At 40.8% G+C, this 17377-nt stretch overlaps 1 pseudogene; it reads right to left on the bottom strand.

Annotated features, from left to right (window-relative positions):
* Window positions 1-7302: 7302 nt before the first annotated feature.
* On the bottom strand, window positions 7303-9350 carry LOC116914946 (annotated as a pseudogene).
* Window positions 9351-17377: the final 8027 nt, after the last annotated feature.

The following is a 17377-nucleotide window of genomic DNA, read 5'->3' on the forward strand; positions in this document are numbered from 1 at the left end:
CATGAGCTCAGACTTTCCTGCTACTCCACAATGGTGGGCAGTGTGATATTAAATTATTAACTTCTTTCCCTGCCAAATGAAGTAGAGTTGTGTTCATTGCTCCTTGAGATGTTTTCTTAGTTTCTTTGGTTCCAGTACCCAAAAGTTTTCTGGTCCTCTTGCAAATGCACATGCATGTGCATGCTAGATTCTCATGGTTCATGTGAGGAGGGCCTGCACATAAGAACATTCTTACATATATTATGTACATTTTTTCCTGGGAAGGCATGAAACTACATGGGAGTGCTTACCTGCATACATGCCAACTTGCATGTACATTAGTGGTTTTGTGTACATGCGTCTGTTTGTGTGTGTGTGTGTGTTTGTGTGTATGTGTGGAGTGTTTGTGTTGTTAGATATGAAAAGCCTATATAGTGAAGGATTATGCAACAGGAGCATAGTGTCCCAAGAATCTCAGACACTGATCAGGTAACCAAGAATAAGCCACAAAAATCCCAGAGCTTCCTTACAGCAGTAAAGGCATGAATCTGGTATATGCATGACTGCAGTAAAATTTATTCATATAATTGTGATAGAAAAGCAATGGAAGACTAAATATTACTACGGACACAGCCAGATTGTGAGTTGAAAACATTGACTGTAAGGTAAAGAGCACATTAGAGGTGCATAGTGTGAAGCAACACAAATTGTGGAGTCCCAAGATGACTGGCTTCCTGTTCATTGTCTTGACCTGCATAAAACATGGTAGATTAACACAAGGACTGGTAAAGCTTTTCTCCATTCTTAGGTCCTTAAAATCGCCATCTTCCTGCTGCTCTTAAGCCTGAACTAGTTCAAGTCCTGATCAACACAGGTCTTTTTTGCTATGCTTTTTTTCTGTTTCTATAAATTTTATTTTTCTTGTATATTTTTTGTTTTTAGATTTTGAAAGTTATCGCCTTACCCCGTCCCCCATGTCCCTCCCCATGACCCAGCTGCTATGAGGATGTTCCAGCTCCCACCCACCCATTCCACCCACAATACCCTGGCACTATCTTACATTGGGGAATGGAGTCTTCACAGGACCAAGGTCTTTTCCTCTTATTGAGGTTGGACAATGACATTCTCTGTTACCTGTGTGGTGGGATTCCTGCATCCTTCCATGTGAACTGATTCATTGTTGCTGTGGTCCTTGAGAACTCTAGTGGGACATCTTTGGTCGACATTATTGTTCTTCTTATGTGGTTACAAACCCCTTCTGCTCCTTCAGCCTTTTCTTTAACTTCCATCTTCTTGTCTCCTTATTCAGGACAGAGGTTACATCTATATCAGCAGGTCTCCAGCAGAGCCTCTGTAGAGTCACCCATATCTGGCTATTGTCAGCAAGCACTTCTTGGAATCAGGAATAGTGATTGGGTTTGGTGCAATCATATGGGATGGATCCCCAGGTGGGGCAGTCATTGGAGGATGTCCTTCTGTTCAGTTCAAGCTCCACTCTTTGGTTCTGTATTTCCTCTCCTGTGTATTTTGTTCTCCCTTCTAAAAAGAATGAACTATTCACATGATGGTCTTCCTTCTTGTTGTGCTTCATATGATGTTTGAATTTTTTCTTAGGTATTCCAGGATTTGTGGCTAAAATATTATTTTCAATGAGTGGATACCATGTGTGTTCTTTTGCGACTGAGTTACCACACTCAGGTTGGTATTTTCTAATTCTATCCATTTTCCTACGAATTCATGTTGTCATTTGTTTTTAATAGTTCACAAGTACTCCTGTGTGTAGACATATCCCATTGAGTGTATCCACTCTGCTGTTTATGGACATCTGGGTCTTTCCAGGTTCTGGTTATTATAAACAAGGCTGATTTGAACATAATGCAGCATGTGTCTTGTTATATGTTGGTGAATTTTTTGGTTGTATGCGCAGGAATGATAAGGCTGTGTCCTCAGATGATACTATTTCCAATCTTTTAAAAAGTTCCAGAGTAATTTCCAGAATGGTTGTACCAGCTTTTGGTATCACCAACAGTGGAGGAGTATTCCTCTTTTTCCATATCCTTGTCAGCGTCTGCTATCACCTGAGCTTTTGATCTTAGCCATTCTGACAGTGATATGTCAGTTGGTATCTCAGGGTAGTTTTCTATTCCAATTACTTGAAAACTAAGGGTGTTGTACAGTTCTCTTTTTCTAATTAATTAATTATTTCATTCTGTCATTCATTTATTCATGCATGCCTTCATGCGCTCATTCTTTAATTTATACACTCCATATTTTATTCTGTGTACGTCCAAACCCTGAGTGTTCCACATGGCATCTGTCCATCTGGTTCCCCTGCTACATGCCACGTGACTCCCCATGGATGTGTGCATCCCATCCAGTCCATAGGACCCCTAAACTTCCTGGGGCCTCCAGTTTCCTGAGGGTTAGCTCTGTTTTCTATAAATGAACCCAGACTGGGGAGTCCTCTGCTATGAAAGTGTTGGAGGCCTCATCTCACCGGGTTAGTGTTGCCTGGTTGGTGATCCACTGTATTAGAAATCTCAGGGGTCAAGGTTAATTGACACCACTGGTCTTTCTCCAGGGTTGATTTTCTCCTTAGCTTCCTATAACATTTCAATAATTCAACCAGAGAGGTCACCATCTTCTATTCTTCAGTGGGTGCACATTTTCTTAGGTGCTTTTACTTTGTTTAGGTTTGAGCTTTGATGTCTGTTGGATCAGGAAAAGTTTATGCCAAAGCAAAAGCCCAGTCACCAATGTAGTCTGTTTTGAAACTGACGAACCCTAAGGAGGGGAGGGAAACATCATAAAGACCCTTAAAATAACATTCATAGACACAACCCTTTACTTTTTTGTTGAATGTTTATTCTGTTCTCCCTCTCTGTTTCTGTGTGAATCTGCCTGTTGTTGTGTGTCTCTCTTTGTGTCTCTCTATATCTTCCTCTGTCTCTCTGTATTTCTGTCTGTCTCTGTCTCTCTTTCACTCTCTCTCTCTGTCACTCCCTCCCTCCCTCATTCTGTCCCTCCCTAACTATTTCCTTCTCTCCCTTCCTGCTTCTCTCCATGCATTCATCCTGCCCTCTCTGACTTCTCTCAGACTCTTTCTCTCTCCAGTAGCACTATCTGCATCATTTCTGGCCGTTCCTCCATCCTTCCTTTTCAGAATAGGGCAGGCTTCCCATGTATATTTGGAAACAATGGCTTCTCAATTTTCATTAAGCCAGAGTACTTCTTCATTTAAGGCTAGAGCATGGAACCCAGTGAGGGAAAGGCCCCCATGCATAGACAAGAGCAGCAGAGAGAGACCCTGCTAGCACTATTAAAACTTCGCACGAAGATGAACCTACACTAGAGTTGCAAGGTGCTGAGGGCATAAGGCTGTCAAATATAGGCTTCTAGGTCCCTCCCCATGCAGGCTCTCGGGTGGATTGGTCATTCCCAGTACTGTATGGGCTCAATTTGGGTGCATTTTTTCTCCTGTTTTCCTTTAACCCCAACTCCTACAAAAATTCTTGCAGCCCATCTCTACCTAATGTTGGCGTGTGTGTCTTTGCATTGGTTTTCATCATTTACTAAGTGAAGCTTTTCTGATGACAATAGAGGGTAGGACCAATCTCTGAGTATATCAGAATATTATTAGAAATCTTTTCATTGGCATTTTTACAATTCATTTATTTCTATCTGATCTCTATGTTCATCTGTGACTCTGGGTAGTCTAGCCTGTGGTTCTTGGTACTCCCAGAATTGTTACGGGTCGAAACACACTCATGGTTTAGGTATCAAACCTATCAAGGCATTTATTAGACACTTTATTATTTCTGTGCCGCTTTATTACAGCACATCTTGCAGGCTGTACAAAATACAGGTGAAATGTTTTGCAGCTGGGCTTATATCCTAATCTGTCCACAGGAAGACTTTCTGGTTACATGAGAAGGCCCAGTATCCCCAACTTCTTGTAATCTAATCTGGGCTTACCATCATTGATTCCTAGAACTTTCCACTGCACTCGTTTTCCAGTTTTTCCCAGAGATAACAACACACAATTCTTCATTATCCCAACACTATTTCCCATTGTTGTCCCAATTGCTTCTTCTTCTTTCCATTTCTCAACTTCCTGTAGAGCCCTCCCTTAACTGCACCCCACACAGATATCTATTGTGATCTTCTTCACAGTGAGGTGCATCCATCATCATCTTCGTTCCTCTTATTCCTTAGCTCCTCTGGGTTTGTGGATTGTAGCACACCTGTTCTTTACTTTAAACATAGTTTCCACATCTAAGTCAGTTTATATTTGTTTTCTTGGTCCATTCCTTTTCCAGGATGGAACAAGAGGATGATTTTAACAGCTGTAGCATACTCCATTGTCTACATGAAAAACATATGTTTATCCATTCTTTAGTTGAAGGATTTTAGGTTGTTTCTAGCCATTAACAATTAAGACTGTATAAAAATAATTTAGCAAGCGAACTTGTCTTAAGCATTTTTCTCAAAACCCAAAGTGCTGACTTCCAAAGTTATTGTACAAGTTTATACTTCCAGCAATATTAGAAAAGTGTGCCCCTCCCTGTAAGCATAAACTTTTATTTTCTTTATTGTTTTAGCTCTTCTGATGTAAGATGGAATTTCAAAAACATTTTATTTGCTTTTCCCTGCTGAATAGGGATGTTGAACATTTCTCATAGTGCATTTCTTTAAGTGAGAGTATTCTGTTGAAAATTATGTTTACATCTGTATTGTTTTCCATGTGCCCCCAGCCTTTGGGAATGTCCACAGGAGAGGCAATACATGGATTGTTTGACTGTGCTCATCACAGTAGCTTACACTGAGACAGCAGATGCTCCAGGAGTGAAAAGCGCTGTCTGAGATGTGAGAAATCCAAAGCAGGGATTCCATGGCTTTCAAGCATCTACTCTTTCCTAGAAAAGACTGCAGTTTTTTCTAGAAAAACAAAACCCATAAACTCTAATCATAGTACAAAACCTTTGACTATAATCGTTTCAGGTCACTAGATATGCTTGCAGTACTCTGACACAAATATTGTGCAAATAACCGACAGATATCTGCCTTGACTTAGGATTCATTCACTGACATGGACACCACACCTGACACTGCTTGGCTGACCAAGAACCTAAGACTGGATAGGTGAGTGTCCTGAGGATAATGTAAATGGGATTCTCTACAAAACAAAGATTGAAAAAGTGATTTCTATGATCTGTTATAATCATAGAACAGTGCTTCGCTCAAGTAGCATCAGAGCAGCATCTTTCTCAAGCAGATCACAAGACATACTGAGACCCATAAGCAGACATTATGTAGAGTGAGACACCTTGGAACACTCAGTCCTAAATTGGAGAAGCGGCCTCATGCACCCATTCTTAACCCCGGGATATCTCCACTTGATAACACCTTGCAATTGAAAATTTAGTTTTTTTCTAATGGAATCTCTAAGGAAACAAACTCCTCTTAGGTACAGTCCTCATGTTAATCAGCAAATTGGCCAACAGTAAATGAACCCATTTAAATCTATGGTGGATGCTTCTGGTTTCATAATGTCCTATCAGGACTTTTTAAAATTACTTTTTATATTTCATTATTATTTATATACTGATACATCTTTCTCTTTTAACTCTTATTGTCCTTTGTGCATATATATATATATATACATATACATATACATATATATATATATATATATATATATATATATATATATATTCTTCTGTTTTGGTCCTGAGGGATTTTATGCTTCTTCTCTGCCATGGAGAAGGGGTTTCTGACATCCTCACCCTTGCTGAGTTGCTGATAGCAGTTGCTCTCTTTGGGAAGGGAAGTTTGATTTTGGTTTGAGGACCAGTGGTAGAGTGACTGTATTGGTGCAATAAGCTAGCGACCACATTACTTTTCCTATGTGATACACATTACTTGGATGCAGAGGGTGACTAAAATTGGAATATTACATCATTAATTGCTATCATAAATAAATAAGTAAAATTTTATTTAATTAATTAATACCAGAATGGAGTCTAGTGGTAAAGTCATGGGATGAATAGATGGGAGGTTGCCAGGGGTACATATAATCAAAATTCATTTTTCACTTTTAGAAAATGTTTTCTACATTTGAAGAGCAACTTCTAATTGAAAACATTTTCTCATTCCAAAATATCATGGGAAGTCAACTCTTATCTCTCTGCCTCCATAGATCTATTCATTACCGATATTTTTGCCTAATTCTAGAATTGTCTTTGACTTCTTGGCTTAGCACAGTAACTTAGAACCTTGCCTATGCTGTAGCAAGGCACATAGTACAATTAATCCCTTCATCTACTGCAGGTCATTTGTGCAGTTTGAATTTCTGATTTTAATTCTTTGGGCTATTGACACATCATGGGTGGTGCAAAGTCAGTTTAGTTGCCTGTGTAACTTGGAAGTCCTGGCCACATATCTTTGAAAGAAGTTAAGGCATTCTTCATGTGCCCTAGTAATGAGCTGCGGTTCTATGATTCCCCATTCATGAAACCTTGGGGATATCTGGGTGTAAAATGTATCCATTTCTATATGACTTGTACTGTTTCCAATGGAGGAAAATGGTACCACCCCACAAGTTTCGATAAAGTTTATTGAAAGCTAACGTTGAACTTTATTACATGCAATTTACTAGTGATGTGTATTACTTCTTGAGAAAAAAGTCTATTTCAGTAAATTTAAGTTTAAATTTATAACTTAAACATGTCACTTAATTGTTTTAAACACTTATGTTTCTTCAAATTATTTTTGTTCCTTAAGCAACTTTGAATAACCTTAAAATAATATATCAAAGAGAATATTCATAATTTGCAGATATTTTGTCTCATTATTAGATAGCATTTCAGACAATGTAAACAAATACTAACAATTTATTAAACTAATACTTAAACACAATATTGAAATATCAGAAGGAATAAAAGGGCTCTTTCTCAGGGGAGGGGAAGGCTGGCTTGTGGGGTTGGAACTGCTGCTGGATTGAAATCAGCAGCGGATCATGAGGTAAAGGGGCTACAGATCAGATATAAGATGGACACCAATTGATGACCACAGCTGACAGGGCCATTTTCTAAATAGGTAGGCCCACTGTAACAAGCAGGAGATGACAGACAGATACATTGCATCTACAGACATACTGAGACACAGGTTCCACAGCTGCTATCATGTGTGCTGTCTGGGCAGCTGCTGACACATCTGGCTACAAAGTCTCTTGTGTCATAGAAACTTCTAGAGGGTTTTTTGCCCTCCAGCTCTTGTGCACAAGTTGTTTCAGGCTCCAGATTGTCTCTTTTCCTTGTTGGTTTAAACCCATTCAATCTGTGGTTCTGAGGATGTGTGTCTCCCCAGATCTGCGTCTTCCTCATCTTTGACCTGGGAATCCTTGGCATGTTCTTCCTCCAACTGTGTCAGCAGCCTCTTGACACAGACACTGGGGCATGTACACACTCAAGTAGCCCTTCAGGTATTTCAGAGGCAACAGGTCTGATGGGTCACAAAAGTCCTCAGGGTTCTTGTCCATCCATGATTCCATGAAGCTACAGAGGGTGTTCTTTACTTGTTCATCCTCTTTAGAATGAGGGCATAAGTATGCATACCTAGAGAACACCAGAGAGAATGTCAGCTCTAAAGTCCCATGCCCCTCACCTAATATAGGCAGTCCTGTCTGCTCTCAGATTTAGTACTTCACCTGTACACAATAGGTGCTTTCAATGTATCTGTGCAAATGTTGAACACAGGCATCGCTATCAAGAAATCTCCTTGGTCACATGCTTTCCTGGATTATGCCTCATGGGCCTCTAATTTGGACACATCTCTCCTGGGTACTCTAAAGTTTCTAGAACCTCCTTTATATAGGAGGGAATTGTATTCACAAAGGCCTTAGGAATCTTGTGTGAAAGATAATATGATTTGTCAAGGTAGAGGGGTTAGGTACCTCCACTTTAGTGTCCCAGATCTGGACAGCCCAACTGCTTGAACCATGCTTGGGAGAAGGAATTGCTTAATGCATGCTAATGGGGTCTGAGAACTATGTAGACAATAAAGATATGGAGACAGAGAGAGAGACTGAGATGGAGACAGAAACTGAGATAGGGACAGAGACTGAGATAGAGCTTGAGATGACAGGGAGAGCGAAAGGAAAGGGAGAGGGTTAAAGAAAAGTTTGGGAGATGAAAAGGACAGAGAAAGAAAAAGACAAAGGGAGAATGTGAGCAAGACATACAAAAACTCACATAACCAAACACACAGACATACACACAGAAGCACAAAAACATACCCACACCCAGAAGGAGAGAGAGAGACAGAGGGAGACAGAGAGACAGATAGACAGACGGAGAGACTGAGAGCAGGAGAGAAAGAGAGCAAATTAGTGAGAGAGAAAACAGAGACAGAAACAGAAAAAGAGACAGAAGGAGACTGAGATAGAAATACAGTGAGAGACATACAGAGAGAGAGAGACAAAAAGAAAGAGACACAGAGAGACACTGAGGAAATGAGTGAAATTCCTGGAAAACAGGAGTTCTGAGATGTATCAGCAAGAAACACACTCACAAACACAACACACCAAGAATGACAGAGAGAATGAGAGAAAGAGAGGGAGAGATAGTGAGAGAGAAACAAAGGGAGACAGAAAAAGAAACAGGGATCGTGGAAGACAGAGAGACAGATAACAAAAAAGGAGAGGGAGGAACTGAGGGAGAGTGTGACAGAGAGAAAGAGAGAGAGAGAGAGAGAGAGAGAGAGAGAGAGAGAGAGAGAGAGAGAGAGACTGAAAGTGACTGAGGAAGGGAGGGAAATTCCTGAAACCAACAGGAAGCTCTGAGAACTATGGGCTTAGACATGGGCACTCACCTCACAAACAGCAGGTCCAATACCTGAAGGGGTGTCGCACAACTTTTATATGTAGACAGAAAAGCTAGGACAACCAATGGGTCCCCTTCCTTCAGAGAAGGCACCAGCGTGCTCATCTGCTCAACCACAGTCTGTGCCCTGATGCATGACTCAGTCCTGGGCTCCATCAGGTTCCTTTGAGCAGAAACCTTCTCCTCCTGAAAAGAGATCAAAGTGGAGGGGTCAAACTGGCACAAATGTGCAAACATCTGATTGGTTCTCCTCATTTCAAGTTTCCCTGAATTATTTCTATTGTGACGACCAAGAGAAAACAGAGTGGTTATCAGGTCTGTGTGGGCCATTCCTTGGCTGTCTTTGGTCAAATTATTTCCCCTTTGGGAAAATGGCCATAGGCATTGAAGGTAAGACTGAAGCCTGTGCCTCCAGACACCATCATGGCCCTGCCTGTTGTCTTTCTTGAGGCCTGAGCCTCGAGTAGTCCGAAGACAGCAAGAAAACATCCTGCCCTCTCTACTGTCTCTAACAAGTGAGCCTGCAGACCTTGCTCTAACCAATGGGTTGCCTGGTTACCAAGGTTCTGTGTTCTTAGGTCATTTTGAAAAGGGAGGTTCCATACTTGTCACTTCTTCAACAGTACTTGTTGCCTTAAAGGCCCCCATGTCCACACCCATTTCCTAGGTGTACAAATCCACACAGGTACACATCTGTTTCCCACTCCACTGTTCCCAGAGATATCTCAAAATAGGCAGCACCTCAGTTTTGCAAGTTGAGTCTCTACTGTTGAACTGAATCGGCAGACTCATAAATTCTGCCCTAATTTTCCCAATCTACCATAAACATACCCTAGGCATGTTTCCTTGCACTTACATGACCTTGTATGAGTTCTGTGTCAAATGAGAACACATACATGCCTCTGACAGCCAGCAGACCCTACAATATCAGTGTGCCAATAATATAGGAGTTGTCTTTCCCAGAAAGAGTTTCCACTACCAAGTTCATTTGATGGCTTAAGCCAGTAGCTTTTCAGCCCTTTGTGAACAGCTGATTTAGGAACATCCAACGGCTTACAAGATGGAAGCTGGTCCCCTAGCACTCTTTCAGAGCGGATTCATCCTCCATTGCTTCTTCTTTCAATTCCTGCTGGAGTCCTTGATCTGATTCTCTCCAGTGTTGGACAGTGATCTGTCACCTGCAAGAAAACTTTTTTTCTTCAGTAGCATTAAGTCCTGGTCCTTATCACAGCAACTGAATGACACTTGAGCAACCATCACCACCCTTTCTCTGTCCCCACCCTGTGATGTGTGGCATCCATCACTTCTCTACTTCCTCATCTCCCTCACTCCCTTCTATCCCGTCTCTTCTTCTAGATTTTTCTACTCTTACCAGTGGTTTTGCTCCATATCCATTCAATCTTCATTCCCTGGTCAACTCCCTCCTTCATACAGAGTGACTGTGTCATGATTTAGGAAGCCAGTGAGCAGAGGAATCCACATCATGTGCATGAGTTCAGACCTCCCTGCTTCCCCACAATGGTGGGCAGTGTTATATTAAATTATTAACTTATTTCCCTTTTCAAATGATGTAGAGTTGTGCTCATTGCTCCTTTATTCTGTCTTGGGATGTTTTCTTAGTTTCTTTGGTTCTAGTACCCAAAATTTGTTCAGTGTCTCCTGAAAGTGCACATGCATTTGATTCCTAGTTCCTCACAGTACTGTTGAGGTGCACATGCACGTGAGAACATTCTAACATATATTATGTGCATTTTTGCTACAGAAGGCATGAAACTAAGTGGGAGTGCTTACATGCCTACAGGCTATCATACATGTGGATTTGTGGTTGTGTTTGCATGTGTCTGTTTGTGTGTGTGTGTGTGTGTGTGTGTGTGTGTGTGGTGTGGTGTGTGTGTTTGTGTGTGTTTGTGTGTGTTGTGTGTGTGTGTGTGTGTGTGTGTGTGTGTGTGTGTGTGTGTGTGTGTGTGTGTGTGTGTGTGTGTGTGCGTGTGTGTGAGTGTGTGTGTGTGTGTGTGTGTGTGTCTGAGTGTGTTCGTAGAGATTTAAAGCCTATATAGCAAAGGATTATGCAACCGGAGGATCATGTCCCAAACATCTATTGGGCTGATCATGTCACCAAGGATAAGCCACAAAACTCACACAGCTTCCTTACAGCCACACAGGCATGAATAAAGCAGAGGCACCACTGCACTAAAATCTATACATGGAATTGTGATAGAAAAGCAGTCGAAGACTAAATATCACCACTGATGCAGCGAGATTAAGTGTTGAAAACATTGATTGTATGGCCAAGAGTACAGTAGAGCAGACAAAGTTGGAGCAGCACACAATTAAGGAGCTCCAGGATGACTAGCTTCCTCTTCATTGCCTTGACGTGAATATAACTTGGTAGATTAATACAAGGATTGGTAAAGCTTTTCTCCATTTTTAGCAGCTCAACATCCCCATCTTCCTGCTGCTCTTAAGCCTGAACTAGTTCAAATCCTCATCAACACATGCTTTTTTGCTATTTTTATGTTTATTTAAATTTTATTTTTCTTGTACATTTAAGGATTTTAGATTTCAAAAGTTATCACCTTGCCCCCTCCCCCATATCTCTTCCCTATGCCCCAGTTTCTATGAGGATGCTCCCTTTCCCACCCACCCACTCCACTGGCATTATCCTACTTTGGGGAATCCAGTCTTTACAAGAACAAGGTCTTTTCCTCTTATTGAGGTTGGCAAAGCCATCCTCTGCTACCTGTGTGGCAGGATTCCTGGGTCCTTCCAAATGTGCTGATGGATTGTTGGTTCTGTCCCTGTGAACTCTGGTGGGATCTTTTTGGTTGATATTATTGTTCTTCTTATGGGGTTGCCAACCCTTTCTTGTCCTTCAATCTTTTCTCTAACTTCTCTATTCTAGTTCCCTTATTCAGTACACATTTTATATTTATATCAGTAGGGCTCCAGCAGAGCCTATCAAGAGTCAACCATTTGTGGCTTCTCTCAGCAAGCTCTTCCTGGAATAAGGAATAGTGATTGGATATGGTGGATGCATATGGGATGGGTCCCTATGTGGGCCAGTCACTGGAGGATGTCCTTCTCTTTAGTCCAAGCTTTGGTATCTTAGTGTAGTTTTCTTTTCCCATTCGTGATGATCAAGGATGTTGTATAGTTCTCCTTTTTAATTAACTACTTCATTCATTCATTCATTCATTCATTCGTTTATACACTACATATTTTATTTTGCTTAGGTCCAACTCCTGAGGATTCCAAATGCCACAGGTCCACCCAGTTCCCCTGGTTTGCCTCCCAACTAACTCCACAAGGATGTCCCCAACCTACCCAGCCCACAGGACACCTAAGTTTCCTATGGCCTCCAGTCTCCCGAAGGTTAGCTGTATCTTCTGTAAATGATCCGAGACCCAGGAGTCCTCTGCTATACAAGTGTTGGAGGCCTCTTCTCAGCTGGTGTGTGATGCCTGGTTGGTGATCCACTGTCTAAGAGATCTCAGGGGTCCAGGCTAATTGAGACTGCTTGCACTGCTAAAGGGTTGACTTCTTCCGAGTGTCCTCCAACTTTTCCCTAAATCAATCAGAGGGTTCACCACCTTCCATTTTTTATTTGGGTGTAAATTTTCTTAGGTGCTTCTCAGCCACTTGGGAATCCTCTGTTGAGAATTCTTTTTTTACCTTTGTGCTCCATTTTTAATAGGATTATTTGATTCACTGGAGTCTAAATTCTTGAGTTCTTTGTATATATTAACAATATCAGATGTAGGATTGGTAAAGAACTTTTCCTAATCTGTTGGTTGCCATTTTGTCCCATGAATCATGTCATTTCCCTTACATGAGTTGGCAATTTTATGAGGTTCCATTGGTTGATCCTTGATCTTAAAGCATGAACCACTAATGGTGTGTTCAGGAAACTTTCCCCTTTATCTATGTGTTTAAGGCTATCCACAATATTCTTTTCTATTTTTTTCCTGTATCTGGTTTTATATGGAGTTCTTTGATTCCCTGGACTAGAGGTCTGTACAAGGAGATAAGAATGGGTCAATTTACATTCTTCTCCATGCTGACCTACAGTTGAACTAGCACCAAGTGTTGAAAACATTGTGTTTTTTATATTGGACAGTTTTAGTTCCTTTGTGAAAGTGACCAGAGGTATGCATGTTCATTTCTGTGTCTTTAATTGCATTCCATTGATTTACCTGCCTGTCTCTGTACCAATACCTTGCAGTTTTCTTATGATATTTCTGTAATACAGCTGTTGGTCAGGGATGGAGATTTCCCCAGAAGGTTTTTGTTGTTGAGAAGAGTTTTCCATAGCTTAAGTTTTTCCCCCCAAAGGAATTTGCAAAAGTCTTTTTGTAATTCTATGAAGATTGAGTTGGAATTTTAATCGGGGATTGCATTGAATCTTGCTTTGGGCAAGATGGCCATTTTTCTAAATTAATCCTGCCAATCTGTGAGCATGGGAGACCTTTCCGTCTATTAGATCATCATTGATTTCTTTCTTCTAAGACTTAAAGTTCTTGTCATACAAAACTTTCACTTGCATTGTTAGAGTCACATCAAGGTAAGTTTTAGTATTTGTGGCTATTTCAAAGGGTGTCATGTCCCTAATTTGTTTCTCATCCTGTTTATCCTTGAGTAGGTGAAGTGTACTGATTTGAGTTAATTTTATATTCAAGTCATTTGAGGGAGTGGTTTATCAGCTGTAGGAGTACTCTGGTGCAATTAGGGCATCACATAAAGTACACTATCATACCATATGCAAATAGTTGTCTTTTGACTTCTTTCTTTCCAATTTTTATCCTTTGACCTCCTTCTGTTGCCTAATTGGTCTGGGTAGAACTTCAATACTCATATTGAATAAGTAGGGAGTGAGTAAGCAGGCTTGCTCGTCCCTGATTACAGTGGTGTTCAAGCAATTTCTCCCCATTTAGTTTGATGTGGGCTGTTGGTTTCCTGTATATTGCTTTTACTCTGTTTAGGTATGGGCCTTGAATTCTGATGGATCAGAAGTTTAGGTAGAAGCAAAAGGCCAGTCACCAATATAGTCTGTTTTGAAACAGACCAACCCTTAGTATGGTAGGAAAACATCTTAAAGACTCTTAAAATAACATTCATAGAGACAACCCTTTACTTTTTGTTGTTGAACATTTATTCTGTTCTCCCTCTCTGTTTCTATATGAACCTACCTGATGCTGTGTGTCTCTCTTTGTGTCTCTGAACATCTTACTCTGTCTCTCTGTCTTTCTGTCTGTCTCTTTCTCTATCACTTCCACCCTCTCTCCCTAATTCTGTCCCTCCATATGTTCTTCCCTCTCTCCCTCCCTCCTTCCCTCATTTATCGATCCCTTCCGCTCTGACTTCTCTCAATCCCTTTCTCTCTCCACTAGCACTGTCCACATCATTTCTAGCAGTTCCCCCTTCCTTCATTTTCAGAATAGGGCATGCCACCCATGTGCATTTAGCAGCCATGGCTTCTAAGTTTTCAGTAACTCAGGTCATTTCTTCTTCTATTAAGGCTAGAGCAGGCAACCTAGTGCGGGGAGAGGCTCCCATGCACAGGCAACAGAGGCAGAGACAGACCCTGCTATCACTGTTAAGACTTCACATTAAGATGAAGCTACACTAGAGTTGCAAGGTGCTGAGGGCCTAGGGCAGTCAAATATAGGCATCTAGGTCCCTCCCCATGCAGACTCTCTGGTGGGTCGTTCATTCCCAGTACTGTATGGGCTCAATTTGGCTGCGTTCTTTTTCTTCTGTTGTCCTTTAACTCTAGTTCTTACAAAAATTCTTGCAACTTTTCAAAAACTTTTCCAAGCTCTACCTAATGTCAGCTGTAAGGTCTTTGCATTGTTTTTTTTTTTTCTTTTTTTTTTTCGGAGCTGGGGACCGAACCCGGGCCTTGAACTTGCTAGGCAAGCGCTCTACCACTGAGCTAAATCCCCAACCCCTGCAATGGTTTTAATCATTTTGTAAGTTAAGGATTTCTGATGAACATTGAGGGTAGGACCAAACTCTGAGTATATGAGAATATTATTAGAAATATTTTCATTGGCTTTTTTCAATTCCTTTTTTTCTATCTGGTCTCAATGTGCATCTGTGCCTCTGGGCAGTCCAGTATATGGGTTTTGGTACTGTAAAAATTGCCAATCACGGGACACAATCTCATGGCATAGGTCTCAAATGTGTCCAGGTATTGGTTATACACTTTTCACAATTTCTGTGCCACCTTTACTTCAGCACATGTTGTAGGCTGTAGAAAATGTAGGTGAAATGTTTTGTGGGTGTGATGATATCCTAATCTCTCCACTGGAATCTGGTTAGAAGAGAAGGCTCATCAATATCCCCAACTACTCAGAATCTAATCTGGGATTACCCCTCATTGATTCCTGGATGTTTCCATTGTACTAGGTTTCCAGCTTGTCCCAGAGATAACAACACCCAAATCTACTTTATTTTCCCAATACTCTTTCCCATTGTCATCCCAATTGCTTCCACGTTTTTCCATCCCTAAACATCTTTAGACCTCTCTGTTAACTGTACCCCACCCTAGTACACCTAAGATAGACATCTATTGTGCTTCTTCACAGTGAGATGCATTCATCTTATCATAGTTTCTCTGGGGTGTTGGATTGTAGCACACCTGCATTTTACTTTAAACATAATTTCCTCATATAAGTGGGTTTATATTTTTATTCTTGTTCATTCCTTTGCCAGGATGGAACAAGATATGGATTTGAAAAGCTATAGAATATTCCATTGACTAAATGTAAAATGTTTTTTATCCATTCTTTAGTTGAAGGACACTAAGTTGTTTTTAGCCATTACCAATAAAGACTGTTTGAAAATAGTTTAGGAAATGAACCTGTCTTATGCATTTTTTTCTCAAAACATAAAATGTTGACTTCCAAAAATATTGTACAAGTTTGCACTTCCAGCAACATTGGAAAGGTGTTCCCCTCTATGTTAGCATAACCTTTTCCTTTTTCGTTTTAGCCATTCTGACCTAAGATGGAATCTCAAAATCATTTCCTTTGCTTTTCCTTGATGACTAAGGTTGTTGATCATTTCTCATTTTACATTTCTTTAAGTGAGAGTATTTTGTTGAGGATTCTGTTTAGTTCTGTATTGTCGATCCATGTGCCCCCAGCCTTCGGGCATGTCCACTGGAGAAGCAGTACATAGAGTGTTTGACTGTGCTCATCACAGTAGCTTACACTGAGACAGCAGATGCTCCAGGAGTGGAAAGTGCTGTCTGAGATGTGAGAAATCCAAAGCTGGGAGTCCAAAGCATTTACTCTTTCCTAGAAATGTCTGTAATTTTTTTCTTAAAAAAACACACACACAAAAAAAAAAAAAAAACCAAACAAACCATAAACTCTAACACTGGTACAAAACCTTGACTTATAATGAAGTCAGGTCCCTAGACATGCATGCACAAATGTGACACGAATATTATGGGAGTAACCAACAGATAATCTGCCTTGACTTAGGATTCACTCAGTGACATGGACACCACACCTGACACTGCTTGGCTGACCAAGAACCTGAGACTGGATAGGTGAGTGACCTGGGGCTAATGTAAATAGGATTTTCTACAAAATGAACAGTAAAACATTGATTTCTAATGATGGATATACTCATAGAACAGTGCCTTGCTCAATCATATCAGAGCAGGGTCCTTCTGAATCAGATCACAAGACATATTGTGGCCCATAAGCAGACATTATGTAGAGTGAGACACCTTGGAACACTCAGTTCTAAACTGGGGAAGTGGCCTTGCCCCCACCCACATATCCCTTCCCTATGCCCCAGTTTCTATGAGGAGGCTTCCACTCCCACCCACCTACTCCACCCAAAACACCGTGGCATTATCCTACATTGGGGAAAGGAGTCTTCACAAGACCAAGGTCATGTCCTCTTATTGAGGTTGGACAATGCCATCCTCTGCTACCAGTGTGGCAGAATTCCTGAGTCCTTCCATGTGTACTGACTGATTGTTGGTATGGTCCTCAAGAGCTCTTGTGGGATATCTTTGGTCAATATTGTTGTTCTTCTTATAGGGTTTCAAACCCATTCCGCATCTTCAGGCTTTCCTCTAGTTTCTCTCTTTGTGTCTCCTTATTCAGTACAAAGGTTACATTTATATCAATAGGACTCCAGCAGAGCCTCTCCTGGCATCACCCATATCTGGCTATTGTCATCAAGCACTTCTTGGAGTCAGAAATAGTGATTGGGTTTGGTGGATGCAAATGGGATAGATGCCCAGGTGGGGCAGTCACTGGATGATTTCCTTCTCTTCAGACCAAGCTCCACTCTTTGTTTCTATATTTCCTATCCTGAGTATTTTCTGCCTTCTTAAAAGAATGAAGCATTCACATGATGGTCTTCCTTCATCTTGAGCTTCATATGAGATTTGAATTTTTTTTGCAGGTATTCCAAGTTTTGCAGTTAAAATACTATTTTCTTTTTTTTTTTTTTTTTTTTATTAACTTGAGTATTTCTTATGTACATTTTGG

This window comes from Rattus rattus, chromosome 13 (genome assembly GCF_011064425.1).
Source record: "Rattus rattus isolate New Zealand chromosome 13, Rrattus_CSIRO_v1, whole genome shotgun sequence".
Taxonomy (NCBI): Eukaryota; Metazoa; Chordata; class Mammalia; order Rodentia; family Muridae; genus Rattus; species Rattus rattus.